At 49.7% G+C, this 17,040-nt stretch overlaps 2 long non-coding RNA genes across 3 annotated transcripts; both read left to right on the top strand.

The window, feature by feature from the left end:
- Positions 1 to 4,436: 4,436 nt before the first annotated feature.
- Positions 4,437 to 6,073, top strand: LOC135408759 (uncharacterized). Its single transcript, XR_010427822.1, has 3 exons — positions 4,437 to 4,598; positions 5,416 to 5,454; positions 5,999 to 6,073. It is a non-coding gene; the product is annotated as an uncharacterized LOC135408759 (long non-coding RNA).
- Positions 6,074 to 6,127: 54 nt separating this feature from the next.
- Positions 6,128 to 11,499, top strand: LOC135408762 (uncharacterized). Of its 2 annotated transcripts, XR_010427823.1 has the most exons (3): positions 6,144 to 6,278; positions 10,600 to 10,738; positions 11,156 to 11,499. It is a non-coding gene; the product is annotated as an uncharacterized LOC135408762 (long non-coding RNA). The 2 variants fall into 2 exon arrangements; XR_010427824.1 differs by lacking the exon at positions 10,600 to 10,738 and having other exon boundaries at positions 6,128 to 6,278.
- The last annotated feature ends 5,541 nt before the right edge of the window (positions 11,500 to 17,040 follow it).

The raw sequence follows: 17,040 nt of genomic DNA, 5'->3' as shown, positions 1-17,040 counted from the left end.
TAGGCCACTGTGCTGATTAAATGGGTGTTGTTAGGTTTAGATTAGTAGTTCGTCGTTGTTGGGTTTTTCGGTGGTGTTGATTTTTTTTGTTGTCGTTGTGGGGGATTGTTTGTTTGTTTGTTTTTATTTTGGTTTTTTTTCTGTATTAAAAATCTGGCTCAGTTACTCTCTAGTTCTGGTGTGTTCTCTTTTCCAGGTGGTTGGTGTTTCTGCAGTGTTTGGCACAGGACTGGGGGAGATTTTTACCCAGCTTTCTAAAGCTGTAGATGAGTAGGAGAGGTAAGGGGATAACTTCTGGTCCGCGACCCAGTGACCACTTCCTGAAGGTCCTGATTCATGAGTCTGCTCCTTTGATTTGAAGGAGTGTACAGTTGCCATAGCCAAGGTAGCTTAGGGTGTCCAGTATCAGCATAAAAAGCAGCAGTAAAAAGGAACTATTCAGGGATGATTTTTTGTGCTGTTCCGTGAAAAAGTAAAAGCTATCTGTGCCAGCAAGTCTGTGAAGTAATTTTTTTCTTGTAGTTCCATACCAAGTTTTGAATTGTTGCTGTTTTAATGAAGTATGTTCATTGATTTTGCATCCATTGGTTTCAGAATCCAAATCGGGGGAAAAAAGTACTGTCTTTCTGAAATGTCTCTCAAACATGAAAGCCTAGAGAAAACTTTTTTTTGTGAGTAAAAAGAAGCCTCCAGGATGATCCTTATGCAATCCAAATCATGTGTTTTTCAGACTGAATGCACTCCCTTTATTCACCTTTTCAGAGAGTATCGGCCAGAATACGAGCGCCTGAGAAAAACACTGGTAAGTGTTTTTAGCTGTTTTACACCTGAACAGTGTATCTTGGGTCGCTTTTAGGCGCACAATTGCCTTTATGTTGAGAGGGTCTAACATTTCATTTACTAGTCGTACTCACTGTGGGAAAACTCCTGTCCTGAAGGAGTCCACCATTTGCCTTTTTTTTCCTAGATGTGGTGGAGCATATCTTTACAAAACTAAAGATTTTGTAAAACAGATGTTGCTCACTGGTTTAGTGCTAATACTTGAGCTAATTGTGTGAAAATGATTGGGAAATAAGATTGTGTCTTCCATTCAGATGGACAGAGAGTTCTTAAAAATAAATTTCCAAAGGGATTTGTTGAGACTATCCCTGTATCTTCCTGCACCAGTGAAGAGTACTAGTTTGACTTAGTAAGAAAGACTGAATTGCAGTGCCAAAATCAGTAGCTCTGCTCACCTTGAGTTCTGGCTGTCCAAAGGACAGTTCCCTGCAGGCACAGCTACACAGAGTTTGGCTTCCCGGCGCTGCTGAAAACGTCCTAGAATCCCACCTGACTGGAGGTTGCTTTCCACGCTTAGTCCGAAGTTCTGTGTAACCTGAGTTGAAATGTAAGACCTGCGTAGTGACTTCTGCTCTCTGACTGGGGGACAGGCTGCTGGGTTTGGGTGAGGTTTCTCTTCTCCTGATGTTTTAAATGTTCTCAGAATCCACATGTAAATCTTTGTCTACGGGAGAAAGCTCAAAATAAACAAAAGAGAGAGCAGCTGGAACACTTGTGGAAGGACATGGGCAGCGTGTGTGTGCAGGGCAGCACACTGGCAGGTACCTCCCCAGGAAGATAAAGTTTACTGCACAAGTTTTCTGAAGAGTTTGCCTTGTGAAGTAGTACAGTGCTTCTTTGTCCTCACAGCAGAAATGTGAAAGCAGCTCCATGTTAGAGGAGCAGGGCTTTAGTTCCTGTGGGATTGGTCACACTTAGCTCTTCCTGTGTCAGTCACAGGTTTGGAAGAAACCCCGCTGTGTAGCTAAAGCAGTGCACCTACTAGAAATAATGAAATACTTTAGAAAAGGCGAAACAGTCAGATCAGAATATGAGAAAGCTCTGCTGTTGGCTGCACTGTTCCTTAGATGAGGCGAGTAGGTGCTGATGGAGTCTGTCCTGTGTCTGGGATCCACAAGCAGCTTTCTGTCCCCTTAGAGCAGGTGTTCATTGCTGGGTTTCTGTGCAGATAGAAACCTTACCTTTAGCAAGCTGCTGTGCTGTGTGTGCCTGCAGGTAAGAAAAGCTGGGAGTGCAGTCCCTCTGCTTTGATTGCTGTGTCCCTTTGGTAGTGCTTTTGGAGGGGAATCCCAGAGCGATTTGGTTTGAAGGGGACCTTCAAAGGCCAGCCTGTCTTCCGTGGGCAGGGACACCTTCCACTGTCCCCGGTTGCTCCCAGTCCCGTCCAGCCTGGCCTGGAACACTTCCAGGGATGGGGCAGGCTCAGCTTCCCTGTGCAGTGTGCTCTAATATCTCTCCACTGGCATCCTGAAAAATGTTGTCAGCGTGTTTTGTTGGACGCCGGTAAGCAGGACCCGGGTGAAAAGGACATTCTCTGAGGTGCTGGGAGAAGGAGGACTCGTGCGGGCCCCTCCAGAGACAGCGGGAACGGGAGCGTGCTGCGGAGAAGGAAAATTCCAGGGGGTGGGTGCCAAGAAATTTGTCCTTCCCTTGCCCTGTGCTCTGCACTTAGCAATGGGTCAAGTGCAGAAGTTTCCTGGGGACCCTGGAAAATGAGGCCGGGTCTGCTAAGAAAAGTGGGGCCAAAGGAGCAGGACCTGGGTCTGCGAGCGTGGGAGAAACAAGGGCCGGGTGATCCTCTGCCTCCAGGAGGGAGGGCAGCAGGAAAGGCCACGGACTAAAGCACTGAAGTGCCGTTCCCCAGGGAGCCCCTGCCCAGCACTGAACTTGCTTCTGCACTTGCCTTTCCCAGCGGAGCCGAAGCGTCGGGTGCGGGTGCCGGGGGGATGGAGCTGCCAAGGACAAACTGGGAGGGTGTTTGCGAAGGAAGGGGGGAGAAGGAGCTCTTGATGTGCTTTTTTTTGCTTCTTCATCCCACAGAATTGCCACGAGAGGAAATACTTCAGAGGGGCTTCCCTCCAGATAAGCCCTGAATGTGCCAGGAGGTTTCAGCCGGGAGGAAAGGAGCTGTGGAAGAAAAGCAGCCTAAAAATAGCCAGTGGGGATCATCAGGTTTTCCAGCCAAGAAGAACAAGGAGAGAGATGAGGGAATTGGGTTCCAATTCCTAATGATTTGGTGGGTGCAGGAAGGATTTGTGTGTGTTTTCCAGTCCCTTTTGATTCCTGAGATGATTTTAAAATGATGGCTTTAGCAATCAACTAAATTGGAGATGTTGTTTTTGAGAGGAAATGATGCCAAATAAATGCAGAGTTTTGGGTCAGTTTTTGGGATGATTTGAGTCAGTTTTTGGGGTCAGTTTGGGGTCATTGTTCGGGGTGATTTGGGTCAGTTTTGGGTCAGCTTTTGGGGTGATTGGGGTCAGTTTTGGGTCAGCTTTTGGGATGATTTGGGTCAGGTTTTGGGGTCAGTTTTGGGTCAGCTTTTGGGGTGATTTGGGTCGGTTTGGGGTCAATTTTTGGGGAGCACTGGGTGTTACTGGGGGTTGTTGGGGAGCACTGGGTGTTTCCTGGGGAGCACTGGGTGTTACTGGGGGTTGTTGAGGAGCACTGGGTGTTACTGGGGTGCACTGGGGAGCACTGGGTGTTACTGAGGGTTGTTGGGGAGCACTGGGTGTTACTGGGGAGCACTGGGAGAGCAAATGAAAAATAAAGGGAATAAAAAATAACCGAAATAAAAAAGGAAATATAAAATAGAAAAGAAAATTAAAAAAAAAAAAGGGGCAAAAAACCTAAAAAGGAAATAAAATGAAAATGAAATAAAAGAGAAAAAAAAAAAAAAAAAAAAAAGAAACCCCTTCTTGGGCACCCCGTTTCCTCTCCTCCCCCCCCCCCCGAACCGTAAATTGCGGGGTCATCACCCCTAAATAGTGAGAAGGGGACCCGAAAATGTGGGTGAGGGAACCCCAGGGAGCCGAAAAAGTGGAGGGGGAGCCGCAGTAAGAAAGCGAAGCCGGGCGGTCGGGCGGCGGGGTGGGGAGGGGAGCCGAGGTGGCGACGCCGGCGCGTGCGCAGTCGTTGGCAAGACGCCGGCGATCACGTGGTAAGTAAGGGCAGGCAGGAGCGGGACCGGCGGCGCATGCGCAGTGGCTCTCGTGCCGGTGCAGCGCTCCCTGCTCGAGTTAAGGGCCGGTTCCGGCGGCAGGGCGGGACTGGCGGTCTCCCGTCTCTCCCGGGGTGTGTGTGGGGGGAATAACATGAAGATTTTTTGGGGGGTGAAAGCGCAGAAATTAGCGAGGAGGGACGCTAATTTGGGTAAACTCGGTCACCGGAAGTAGAGAGCGACCGGAAGTCCTCCAAGGCCCCGTCCCGGAAGTCCGCCAAGCCCACAGTAAAGATGGCGCCGCCAGGACCGGAACGACCACACTAAAGATGGCGCCCCTGCCCGGAAGTCCGCCAAGCCCACAGTAAAGATGGCGCCGCCAGGGCCGGAACGACCACACTAAAGATGGCGGCGCGGCGCTCCGCCCTCCCGCCTCGTTCCGCTCCGCTCCCCTCCCGCCCCCGCTCCCCCCCCCCGCTCCCCTCCGCTCCCGCTCCCGCCGTGCCCTGGAGATGCTGTCGGAGCTGCGCCGCCGCCTTCCCCCCCCCCCCCCAGGAAGCGACCCACGGCGCCAGATCTGACGGAGATCGTCCCCGGGGTAAGCTGGGCGCGGCGGTTCGGCGCGGCCGCTCTTCTGCCTCCCCCGCGGCCATCGGCGACTGCAGGCAGGGGAAGCGACAGGCAAGTTTCTCGCCTCTGCGGAGAAACTTGCACCTGCGTGCCGCCGCAGGGCCGGGTTCGGATGTGCCCTGGCATTGCACACGCACCACACCCCCCCGCGGGGAGGGTGTGCGCTGCCTCGGGGCCCCTGTCTGTGCTGCCGGGAGAGAGAAATCCTTTGGGAAGCTGGGCGGGAAACAGCAACTCTGTGAACTGCTCAGCTTTTCCTAGGCAAGGGCAGGTTTTAGGGAACAAAGGCCCGTACGCGCGAAAGGCGCCGCGGGTCTCGCCAAGGGGGGGGGGGAGCGCAGTGCTGCAGTGCCGCTCCCGGCCGTGTCCGCCAGGCGGCGACTGTGAGGCAGGGCCCGGCGCTCGGGGGCGCTCTCGCAAGCGACGCCCCCGGGAAAGCGGCGGGGTTTGGGCGCTGCCGGCCTTCCCCCGCAGTGCCCGGGCTGGCCCGGCGCCTGGCAAAACCTCTGAGGGAAAAGGCAAGCAACAGCTGCGCTTCTTCTGCCCTTTCTTTAGCCGGGGACTGGAACACAGACAAAATCGAGGGGCTCTTTGACCTGGGCAGGCTCCGAGCATTTTTCAGCCTTCCTTCGCAGGGCATTCTCACCCTTTGAAAAGCTGAAAGGCTTTAACAGCTGGAGACGCGCCTGCAGCTGTGCAAATTAATGTAGTTTCTTTTAGGAAACGAAGGGGAAGTTTTCCTGGTGTGAGCCTAAATACCGAGTCTACTCTGCTTTTTCAATCAGGTGACGAAGCTTATGGAAAAAAAGACCAAAGGCCTCGAGGTGAGTACATTCTACCGAGTTCTGCTTTTCTGGGATCGGTTTGGGAAAATCACGTGGAATTCTAAAAAGCTTCTCTCCGTGTTTTCTAGTTGTTTTTTCAGCCTTGGTCTAAGTTTCCTGTAGAAAAGGGCATAGAATTATTAGAACAGACAAACTAGGCTTTCTCGGGAGAGATGGAAGAAAAGTCAGCTGATTGCAGTTCTGCTTTTCTTGTCTTCCCTTCGACTGTCATTTTCTCTCCCCTGCTGTTCAAATAGGCAGCAATTAATTGCTCTGCTGAAGAGTTTGCTGTACTAAGTGTCTGTCAAATGGATGCCTTCAACTCAAGATAGCACCTGCTCCTTAGTTACAAAAAGTTCCTCACAGGAAATTTCCAGGCGTGCCCATAAATCTCCTCGCTGCTTGTTTGGGAGAACGGGGTTTTCTCGTCTGTCACAGAATAGTCGTGGCATTTGCTATGGAATGCTGGTGGCAATCTAATCAGAAGAGGACCCCGTGCTTCACTAATTTTGCCTTTTTGTTGTTGGGGGTGACTTCTTCCCAGGGATGTTCTTCTTGATCCCCCGGGGCAAACGGAGGTGTCAGCGTCAGGAGCCATCCTAACTGGGGCCCTGGTAGGTCAGTGCTTTTTGTGTGACTGGACGGTGAAGCTGTCTGTGGGAATGACCTGGCTAGTGCTCAGTGTAGTCCTAATTAAGGTGTCTTTTACTCCGTGTTCCCAGGCTCCCTGTTTCCCTTCGGTCGCCGTGGGTGTGCCGGACGCCTCTGGCAGGACTAACCCTGTGGCTTTTATGTCCAACGTGCTGTGCTGTGTGTGCCTGCAGGTAAGAAAAGCTGGGAGTGCAGTCCCTCTGCTTTGATTGCTGTGTCTCTTGGGTAGTGCTTTTGGAAGCGGCGCCCGCGCAGAGCGAGGCGTTGGCCGGGCCGGCGCCTGAGGCGCTCGGGGCCGCCGGGCAGGGCAGTGCCCGGCTGGTGGGTGCCTCGCAGAGAGAAGAGCCTGGCCCTGGGAAGGCAGGAGCCTGGGCTCAAGCTGCTCTGGACCGCTGTGGGGATGGGTTTGAAGTTTTGGGATCGCTTGTTTCTGTCCCTACCTTCCCACTGAAAACAATAACTTAAGAAGTTCTCCTCTGGACTGGTCCAGAGAAATTGTGGAGTCTCCATCCCCGGAGATGCTTAAAACACTTTTGCTCAGGCAAAGTTGTGAGCAACCTCTTCTGCCTAATCCCGCTTTTTGAGCAGGAGAGACTGGACTAGATGATCTCCAGAGGTATTGTCCAACCCCCACCATTCTGTCCTTCTCTAAAGGGGCTTGGCACTGCCCTTTTGAACTGTAATCTGTTGATGACCTGTGTTGAGGTCACACTGCAGCTTGTTACACTGCAGCTTGTCACACTGAATGGCAGCCTGAATAATTTAATATTGAACTGTGATTAATCACAAGATGAAAGCTCAGATAGGCTGGTAAGAGGCAGTGTTCTTTGCTGCAGCATTTCCCACCTGAGGTAATTTTCCTTGTTCTGAAAGTGTCAAGTACAGTTGGGCAATGTACTACATAGGAAGAAGGGAAAGAATCTCCAAAGCAAATAAATGAACAAAAAACCCCTTTAGATTTGCTTGTGCAAGAAGAAGATTGTTATTCCACTCAGCCAGGTTTTGAGAGGACAAATTAATTGTTTCTCTGACAACAGTATACACTGGAGGCTGTTAATGATCCCATAGTCTGTGCTAAAGGTTTTAGCTGATTGTGTTTGTCATCAGCTTTTACTAAAGAAAAAGCAAGCCTTCTCGGCTGTGTGGATATTACAGGAACGAAATGATTCCATTCATGTAGATAATGATAACAGAGCCAAACCAAAACTATTGTAAGTGTCCTATGTGGAACAATATACAGAATTTCAAAAGGGATTGTAGTGGTCCCATATACAGAACTAACATACTTCCTGTTCCTTATTTGCTGATCAGGTCATGTTTATCTGCCTGTCAGGACTGTTGGAGCACTGGATGGAGAGCAGGTCATATGAGGAGGATTACGGAGTAAAAGGCAGCTTGTACTGAAGTGCAGGGAAAGTATAAATATTGATATATATTGGCACAGCGCCTGGCCTTAATGCTTAAAATCCTTTGGAGAGCTGTCTGCATATTTACTGTATTAATGATCAAATGCAAGGCTGTGTTGGGAAAGGTCTTCCATTTGGAAGTCAGTAGTTGAGACTGTCTTGCCTATGAAAAAGAGGGAGAATTTTCGTTAGAGGATGTAGGATTCTGGCTGGTAATAGTCTTAATTCAAGGTATTTTTAGAGAATTGATTTAATACAAGCAGAACAAATGGCCAGAAGTGTAATGAGAGACAAGTTGAAATTAGAAAGTAGATGTGCATTTTGAATGTATTGTCATAGCAACTGATTAAATTCTCCCTCTCTTGCTGTTCTGGGGACCTTTTAAATGTGCTTTGGCTAAATAAAAAGTATTAGACTATTTCAGAGCCAAAAGGTCAGTTCTTGTTGTCTCTTTTGCACTTTAATTCTAGTACACTGATACTTGCTAACCACTTATAACCCTAGATGCAGAATGAGAACTCGGGTTATTAACAGTAAAGAAGTAAACAGCAGAAAGACTTGACCTTTCTTTCGAATTGCCCTACAGTGTTACAAAGTACCAAACAAACCTCCTTCCCCAAAGAAACACCCCCCAAAATACCCCAACAACTCACCAAACACAAAATCACCGACAGCCAAAAAGCAGAAGTAACAAACATGAACAGCAAGTGGAGGAAGAGTTTGAAAGCGGGCTGGACAGAAGCAGAAGTGTTACTGCCCACTCTTAGGCCACTGTGCTGATTAAATGGGTGTTGTTAGGTTTAGATTAGTAGTTCGTCGTTGTTGGGTTTTTCGGTGGTGTTGATTTTTTTTGTTGTCGTTGTGGGGGATTGTTTGTTTGTTTGTTTTTATTTTGGTTTTTTTTCTGTATTAAAAATCTGGCTCAGTTACTCTCTAGTTCTGGTGTGTTCTCTTTTCCAGGTGGTTGGTGTTTCTGCAGTGTTTGGCACAGGACTGGGGGAGATTTTTACCCAGCTTTCTAAAGCTGTAGATGAATAGGAGAGGTAAGGGGATAACTTCTGGTCCGCGACCCAGTGACCACTTCCTGAAGGTCCTGATTCATGAGTCTGCTCCTTTGATTTGAAGGAGTGTACAGTTGCCATAGCCAAGGTAGCTTAGGGTGTCCAGTATCAGCATAAAAAGCAGCAGTAAAAAGGAACTATTCAGGGATGATTTTTTGTGCTGTTCCGTGAAAAAGTAAAAGCTATCTGTGCCAGCAAGTCTGTGAAGTAATTTTTTTCTTGTAGTTCCATACCAAGTTTTGAATTGTTGCTGTTTTAATGAAGTATGTTCATTGATTTTGCATCCATTGGTTTCAGAATCCAAATCGGGGGAAAAAAGTACTGTCTTTCTGAAATGTCTCTCAAACATGAAAGCCTAGAGAAAACTTTTTTTTGTGAGTAAAAAGAAGCCTCCAGGATGATCCTTATGCAATCCAAATCATGTGTTTTTCAGACTGAATGCACTCCCTTTATTCACCTTTTCAGAGAGTATCGGCCAGAATACGAGCGCCTGAGAAAAACACTGGTAAGTGTTTTTAGCTGTTTTACACCTGAACAGTGTATCTTGGGTCGCTTTTAGGCGCACAATTGCCTTTATGTTGAGAGGGTCTAACATTTCATTTACTAGTCGTACTCACTGTGGGAAAACTCCTGTCCTGAAGGAGTCCACCATTTGCCTTTTTTTTCCTAGATGTGGTGGAGCATATCTTTACAAAACTAAAGATTTTGTAAAACAGATGTTGCTCACTGGTTTAGTGCTAATACTTGAGCTAATTGTGTGAAAATGATTGGGAAATAAGATTGTGTCTTCCATTCAGATGGACAGAGAGTTCTTAAAAATAAATTTCCAAAGGGATTTGTTGAGACTATCCCTGTATCTTCCTGCACCAGTGAAGAGTACTAGTTTGACTTAGTAAGAAAGACTGAATTGCAGTGCCAAAATCAGTAGCTCTGCTCACCTTGAGTTCTGGCTGTCCAAAGGACAGTTCCCTGCAGGCACAGCTACACAGAGTTTGGCTTCCCGGCGCTGCTGAAAACGTCCTAGAATCCCACCTGACTGGAGGTTGCTTTCCACGCTTAGTCAGAAGTTCTGTGTAACCTGAGTTGAAATGTAAGACCTGCGTAGTGACTTCTGCTCTCTGACTGGGGGACAGGCTGCTGGGTTTGGGTGAGGTTTCTCTTCTCCTGATGTTTTAAATGTTCTCAGAATCCACATGTAAATCTTTGTCTACGGGAGAAAGCTCAAAATAAACAAAAGAGAGAGCAGCTGGAACACTTGTGGAAGGACATGGGCAGCGTGTGTGTGCAGGGCAGCACACTGGCAGGTACCTCCCCAGGAAGATAAAGTTTACTGCACAAGTTTTCTGAAGAGTTTGCCTTGTGAAGTAGTACAGTGCTTCTTTGTCCTCACAGCAGAAATGTGAAAGCAGCTCCATGTTAGAGGAGCAGGGCTTTAGTTCCTGTGGGATTGGTCACACTTAGCTCTTCCTGTGTCAGTCACAGGTTTGGAAGAAACCCCGCTGTGTAGCTAAAGCAGTGCACCTACTAGAAATAATGAAATACTTTAGAAAAGGCGAAACAGTCAGATCAGAATATGAGAAAGCTCTGCTGTTGGCTGCACTGTTCCTTAGATGAGGCGAGTAGGTGCTGATGGAGTCTGTCCTGTGTCTGGGATCCACAAGCAGCTTTCTGTCCCCTTAGAGCAGGTGTTCATTGCTGGGTTTCTGTGCAGATAGAAACCTTACCTTTAGCAAGCTGCTGTGCTGTGTGTGCCTGCAGGTAAGAAAAGCTGGGAGTGCAGTCCCTCTGCTTTGATTGCTGTGTCCCTTTGGTAGTGCTTTTGGAGGGGAATCCCAGAGCGATTTGGTTTGAAGGGGACCTTCAAAGGCCAGCCTGTCTTCCGTGGGCAGGGACACCTTCCACTGTCCCCGGTTGCTCCCAGTCCCGTCCAGCCTGGCCTGGAACACTTCCAGGGATGGGGCAGGCTCAGCTTCCCTGTGCAGTGTGCTCTAATATCTCTCCACTGGCATCCTGAAAAATGTTGTCAGCGTGTTTTGTTGGACGCCGGTAAGCAGGACCCGGGTGAAAAGGACATTCTCTGAGGTGCTGGGAGAAGGAGGACTCGTGCGGGCCCCTCCAGAGACAGCGGGAACGGGAGCGTGCTGCGGAGAAGGAAAATTCCAGGGGGTGGGTGCCAAGAAATTTGTCCTTCCCTTGCCCTGTGCTCTGCACTTAGCAATGGGTCAAGTGCAGAAGTTTCCTGGGGACCCTGGAAAATGAGGCCGGGTCTGCTAAGAAAAGTGGGGCCAAAGGAGCAGGACCTGGGTCTGCGAGCGTGGGAGAAACAAGGGCCGGGTGATCCTCTGCCTCCAGGAGGGAGGGCAGCAGGAAAGGCCACGGACTAAAGCACTGAAGTGCCGTTCCCCAGGGAGCCCCTGCCCAGCACTGAACTTGCTTCTGCACTTGCCTTTCCCAGCGGAGCCGAAGCGTCGGGTGCGGGTGCCGGGGGGATGGAGCTGCCAAGGACAAACTGGGAGGGTGTTTGCGAAGGAAGGGGGGAGAAGGAGCTCTTGATGTGCTTTTTTTTGCTTCTTCATCCCACAGAATTGCCACGAGAGGAAATACTTCAGAGGGGCTTCCCTCCAGATAAGCCCTGAATGTGCCAGGAGGTTTCAGCCGGGAGGAAAGGAGCTGTGGAAGAAAAGCAGCCTAAAAATAGCCAGTGGGGATCATCAGGTTTTCCAGCCAAGAAGAACAAGGAGAGAGATGAGGGAATTGGGTTCCAATTCCTAATGATTTGGTGGGTGCAGGAAGGATTTGTGTGTGTTTTCCGGTCCCTTTTGATTCCTGAGATGATTTTAAAATGATGGCTTTAGCAATCAACTAAATTGGAGATGTTGTTTTTGAGAGGAAATGATGCCAAATAAATGCAGAGTTTTGGGTCAGTTTTTGGGATGATTTGAGTCAGTTTTTGGGGTCAGTTTGGGGTCATTGTTCGGGGTGATTTGGGTCAGTTTTGGGTCAGCTTTTGGGGTGATTGGGGTCAGTTTTGGGTCAGCTTTTGGGATGATTTGGGTCAGGTTTTGGGGTCAGTTTTGGGTCAGCTTTTGGGGTGATTTGGGTCGGTTTGGGGTCAATTTTTGGGGAGCACTGGGTGTTACTGGGGGTTGTTGGGGAGCACTGGGTGTTTCCTGGGGAGCACTGGGTGTTACTGGGGGTTGTTGAGGAGCACTGGGTGTTACTGGGGTGCACTGGGGAGCACTGGGTGTTACTGAGGGTTGTTGGGGAGCACTGGGTGTTACTGGGGAGCACTGGGAGAGCAAATGAAAAATAAAGGGAATAAAAAATAACCGAAATAAAAAAGGAAATATAAAATAGAAAAGAAAATTAAAAAAAAAAAAGGGGCAAAAAACCTAAAAAGGAAATAAAATGAAAATGAAATAAAAGAGAAAAAAAAAAAAAAAAAAAAAAAGAAACCCCTTCTTGGGCACCCCGTTTCCTCTCCTCCCCCCCCCCCGAACCGTAAATTGCGGGGTCATCACCCCTAAATAGTGAGAAGGGGACCCGAAAATGTGGGTGAGGGAACCCCAGGGAGCCGAAAAAGTGGAGGGGGAGCCGCAGTAAGAAAGCGAAGCCGGGCGGTCGGGCGGCGGGGTGGGGAGGGGAGCCGAGGTGGCGACGCCGGCGCGTGCGCAGTCGTTGGCAAGACGCCGGCGATCACGTGGTAAGTAAGGGCAGGCAGGAGCGGGACCGGCGGCGCATGCGCAGTGGCTCTCGTGCCGGTGCAGCGCTCCCTGCTCGAGTTAAGGGCCGGTTCCGGCGGCAGGGCGGGACTGGCGGTCTCCCGTCTCTCCCGGGGTGTGTGTGGGGGGAATAACATGAAGATTTTTTGGGGGGTGAAAGCGCAGAAATTAGCGAGGAGGGACGCTAATTTGGGTAAACTCGGTCACCGGAAGTAGAGAGCGACCGGAAGTCCTCCAAGGCCCCGTCCCGGAAGTCCGCCAAGCCCACAGTAAAGATGGCGCCGCCAGGACCGGAACGACCACACTAAAGATGGCGCCCCTGCCCGGAAGTCCGCCAAGCCCACAGTAAAGATGGCGCCGCCAGGGCCGGAACGACCACACTAAAGATGGCGGCGCGGCGCTCCGCCCTCCCGCCTCGTTCCGCTCCGCTCCCCTCCCGCCCCCGCTCCCCCCCCCCGCTCCCCTCCGCTCCCGCTCCCGCCGTGCCCTGGAGATGCTGTCGGAGCTGCGCCGCCGCCTTCCCCCCCCCCCCCCAGGAAGCGACCCACGGCGCCAGATCTGACGGAGATCGTCCCCGGGGTAAGCTGGGCGCGGCGGTTCGGCGCGGCCGCTCTTCTGCCTCCCCCGCGGCCATCGGCGACTGCAGGCAGGGGAAGCGACAGGCAAGTTTCTCGCCTCTGCGGAGAAACTTGCACCTGCGTGCCGCCGCAGGGCCGGGTTCGGATGTGCCCTGGCATTGCACACGCACCACACCCCCCCGCGGGGAGGGTGTGCGCTGCCTCGGGGCCCCTGTCTGTGCTGCCGGGAGAGAGAAATCCTTTGGGAAGCTGGGCGGGAAACAGCAACTCTGTGAACTGCTCAGCTTTTCCTAGGCAAGGGCAGGTTTTAGGGAACAAAGGCCCGTACGCGCGAAAGGCGCCGCGGGTCTCGCCAAGGGGGGGGGGGAGCGCAGTGCTGCAGTGCCGCTCCCGGCCGTGTCCGCCAGGCGGCGACTGTGAGGCAGGGCCCGGCGCTCGGGGGCGCTCTCGCAAGCGACGCCCCCGGGAAAGCGGCGGGGTTTGGGCGCTGCCGGCCTTCCCCCGCAGTGCCCGGGCTGGCCCGGCGCCTGGCAAAACCTCTGAGGGAAAAGGCAAGCAACAGCTGCGCTTCTTCTGCCCTTTCTTTAGCCGGGGACTGGAACACAGACAAAATCGAGGGGCTCTTTGACCTGGGCAGGCTCCGAGCATTTTTCAGCCTTCCTTCGCAGGGCATTCTCACCCTTTGAAAAGCTGAAAGGCTTTAACAGCTGGAGACGCGCCTGCAGCTGTGCAAATTAATGTAGTTTCTTTTAGGAAACGAAGGGGAAGTTTTCCTGGTGTGAGCCTAAATACCGAGTCTACTCTGCTTTTTCAATCAGGTGACGAAGCTTATGGAAAAAAAGACCAAAGGCCTCGAGGTGAGTACATTCTACCGAGTTCTGCTTTTCTGGGATCGGTTTGGGAAAATCACGTGGAATTCTAAAAAGCTTCTCTCCGTGTTTTCTAGTTGTTTTTTCAGCCTTGGTCTAAGTTTCCTGTAGAAAAGGGCATAGAATTATTAGAACAGACAAACTAGGCTTTCTCGGGAGAGATGGAAGAAAAGTCAGCTGATTGCAGTTCTGCTTTTCTTGTCTTCCCTTCGACTGTCATTTTCTCTCCCCTGCTGTTCAAATAGGCAGCAATTAATTGCTCTGCTGAAGAGTTTGCTGTACTAAGTGTCTGTCAAATGGATGCCTTCAACTCAAGATAGCACCTGCTCCTTAGTTACAAAAAGTTCCTCACAGGAAATTTCCAGGCGTGCCCATAAATCTCCTCGCTGCTTGTTTGGGAGAACGGGGTTTTCTCGTCTGTCACAGAATAGTCGTGGCATTTGCTATGGAATGCTGGTGGCAATCTAGTCAGAAGAGGACGCCGTGCTTCACTAATTTTGCCTTTTTGTTGTTGGGGGTGACTTCTTCCCAGGGATGTTCTTCTTGACCCCCCGGGGCAAACGGAGGTGTCAGCGTCAGGAGCCATCCTAACTGAGGCCCCGGTAGGTCAGTGCTTTTTGTGTGACTGGACGGTGAAGCTGTCTGTGGGAATGACCTGGCTAGTGCTCAGTGTAGTCCTAATTAAGGTGTCTTTTACTCCGTGTTCCCAGGCTCCCTGTTTTCCTTCGGTCGCCGTGGGTGTGCCGGATGCCTCTGGCAGGACTAACCCTGTGGCTTTTATGTCCAGCGTGCTGTGCTGTGTGTGCCTGCAGGTAAGAAAAGCTGGGAGTGCAGTCCCTCTGCTTTGATTGCTGTGTCTCTTGGGTAGTGCTTTTGGAAGCGGCGCCCGCGCAGGGCGAGGCGTTGGCCAGGCCGGCGCCTGAGGCGCTCGGGGCCGCCGGGCAGGGCAGTGCCCGGCTGGTGGGTGCCTCGCAGAGAGAAGAGCCTGGCCCTGGGAAGGCAGGAGCCTGGGCTCAAGCTGCTCTGGACCGCTGTGGGGATGGGTTTGAAGTTTTGGGATCGCTTGTTTCTGTCCCTACCTTCCCACTGAAAACAATAACTTAAGAAGTTCTCCTCTGGACTGGTCCAGAGAAATTGTGGAGTCTCCATCCCCGGAGATGCTTAAAACACTTTTGCTCAGGCAAAGGTGTGAGCAACCTCTTCTGCCTAATCCCGCTTTTTGAGCAGGAGAGACTGGACTAGATGATCTCCAGAGGTATTGTCCAACCCCCACCATTCTGTCCTTCTCTAAAGGGGCTTTGCACTGCCCTTTTGAACTGTAATCTGTTGATGACCTGTGTTGAGGTCACACTGCAGCTTGTTACACTGCAGCTTGTCACACTGAATGGCAGCCTGAATAATTTAATATTGAACTGTGATTAATCACAAGATGAAAGCTCAGATAGGCTGGTAAGAGGCAGTGTTCTTTGCTGCAGCATTTCCCACCTGAGGTAATTTTCCTTGTTCTGAAAGTGTCAAGTACAGTTGGGCAATGTACTACATAGGAAGAAGGGAAAGAATCTCCAAAGCAAATAAATGAACAAAAAACCCCTTTAGATTTGCTTGTGCAAGAAGAAGATTGTTATTCCACTCAGCCAGGTTTTGAGAGGACAAATTAATTGTTTCTCTGACAACAGTATACACTGGAGGCTGTTAATGATCCCATAGTCTGTGCTAAAGGTTTTAGCTGATTGTGTTTGTCATCAGCTTTTACTAAAGAAAAAGCAAGCCTTCTCGGCTGTGTGGATATTACAGGAACGAAATGATTCCATTCATGTAGATAATGATAACAGAGCCAAACCAAAACTATTGTAAGTGTCCTATGTGGAACAATATACAGAATTTCAAAAGGGATTGTAGTGGTCCCATATACAGAACTAACATACTTCCTGTTCCTTATTTGCTGATCAGGTCATGTTTATCTGCCTGTCAGGACTGTTGGAGCACTGGATGGAGAGCAGGTCATATGAGGAGGATTACGGAGTAAAAGGCAGCTTGTACTGAAGTGCAGGGAAAGTATAAATATTGATATATATTGGCACAGCGCCTGGCCTTAATGCTTAAAATCCTTTGGAGAGCTGTCTGCATATTTACTGTATTAATGATCAAATGCAAGGCTGTGTTGGGAAAGGTCTTCCATTTGGAAGTCAGTAGTTGAGACTGTCTTGCCTATGAAAAAGAGGGAGAATTTTCGTTAGAGGATGTAGGATTCTGGCTGGTAATAGTCTTAATTCAAGGTATTTTTAGAGAATTGATTTAATACAAGCAGAACAAATGGCCAGAAGTGTAATGAGAGACAAGTTGAAATTAGAAAGTAGATGTGCATTTTGAATGTATTGTCATAGCAACTGATTAAATTCTCCCTCTCTTGCTGTTCTGGGGACCTTTTAAATGTGCTTTGGCTAAATAAAAAGTATTAGACTATTTCAGAGCCAAAAGGTCAGTTCTTGTTGTCTCTTTTGCACTTTAATTCTAGTACACTGATACTTGCTAACCACTTATAACCCTAGATGCAGAATGAGAACTCGGGTTATTAACAGTAAAGAAGTAAACAGCAGAAAGACTTGACCTTTCTTTCGAATTGCCCTACAGTGTTACAAAGTACCAAACAAACCTCCTTCCCCAAAGAAACACCCCCCAAAATACCCCAACAACTCACCAAACACAAAATCACCGACAGCCAAAAAGCAGAAGTAACAAACATGAACAGCAAGTGGAGGAAGAGTTTGAAAGCGGGCTGGACAGAAGCAGAAGTGTTACTGCCCACTCTTAGGCCACTGTGCTGATTAAATGGGTGTTGTTAGGTTTAGATTAGTAGTTCGTCGTTGTTGGGTTTTTCGGTGGTGTTGATTTTTTTTGTTGTCGTTGTGGGGGATTGTTTGTTTGTTTGTTTTTATTTTGGTTTTTTTTCTGTATTAAAAATCTGGCTCAGTTACTCTCTAGTTCTGGTGTGTTCTCTTTTCCAGGTGGTTGGTGTTTCTGCAGTGTTTGGCACAGGACTGGGGGAGATTTTTACCCAGCTTTCTAAAGCTGTAGATGAATAGGAGAGGTAAGGGGATAACTTCTGGTCCGCGACCCAGTGACCACTTCCTGAAGGTCCTGATTCATGAGTCTGCTCCTTTGATTTGAAGGAGTGTACAGTTGCCATAGCCAAGGTAGCTTAGGGTGTCCAGTATCAGCATAAAAAGCAGCAGTAAAAAGGAACTATTCAGGGATGATTTTTTGTGCTGTTCCGTGAAAAAGTAAAAGCTATCTGTGCC

This window comes from Pseudopipra pipra, unplaced genomic scaffold (genome assembly GCF_036250125.1).
Source record: "Pseudopipra pipra isolate bDixPip1 unplaced genomic scaffold, bDixPip1.hap1 HAP1_SCAFFOLD_61, whole genome shotgun sequence".
Lineage (NCBI taxonomy): Eukaryota > Metazoa > Chordata > Aves > Passeriformes > Pipridae > Pseudopipra > Pseudopipra pipra.
This window is presented reverse-complemented; position numbering and strand designations above follow the sequence as displayed.